Source organism: Beta vulgaris, chromosome 6 (genome assembly GCF_026745355.1).
Source record: "Beta vulgaris subsp. vulgaris cultivar EL10 chromosome 6, EL10.2, whole genome shotgun sequence".
Classification (NCBI taxonomy): domain Eukaryota; kingdom Viridiplantae; phylum Streptophyta; class Magnoliopsida; order Caryophyllales; family Amaranthaceae; genus Beta; species Beta vulgaris.
In genome coordinates, this window is record NC_079207.1 from 59,474,518 (window position 1) to 59,474,893 (window position 376).

A 376-nucleotide genomic window follows, 5' to 3' on the forward strand; every position below is an offset into this window, starting at 1 on the left:
GAAATAAGACACAAGCTTGCCACCTTCCAACAAGAACCTGATGAAACATTGAAGGAAGCATGGAATAGATTTAAGGATCTGCAGAGAGAATGCCCACACCACAATCTGGATAAGTGGTTCATCACCCAAGCATTCTACAATGGTCTACAACCTCATATCAAGAGCACGATTGATTCATCTGCAGGGGGTGTCTTCCTAGATAAGGGGGTAGATGAAGGATACGATTTTCTGGCCAACTTAGCAGCAAATGATCATAGCTCCTCAAGGACTACTACCAAGAAGAAGTTGGATGCTGATGCATATGCTTTGTTGTCCTCACAAGTAGCACAGTTGAGCATGAAGATGGACTCATTGAAATCTTCGCAGTCCACTACTC

The 376-nt window shown here is 43.6% G+C and overlaps 1 non-coding gene across 1 annotated transcript; it reads right to left on the minus strand.

Moving 5' to 3' along the window:
- Positions 1-107, minus strand: LOC125499209 (small nucleolar RNA R71). The gene has a single exon (XR_007275926.1). It is a non-coding gene; the product is annotated as a small nucleolar RNA R71 (small nucleolar RNA).
- Positions 108-376: the final 269 nt, after the last annotated feature.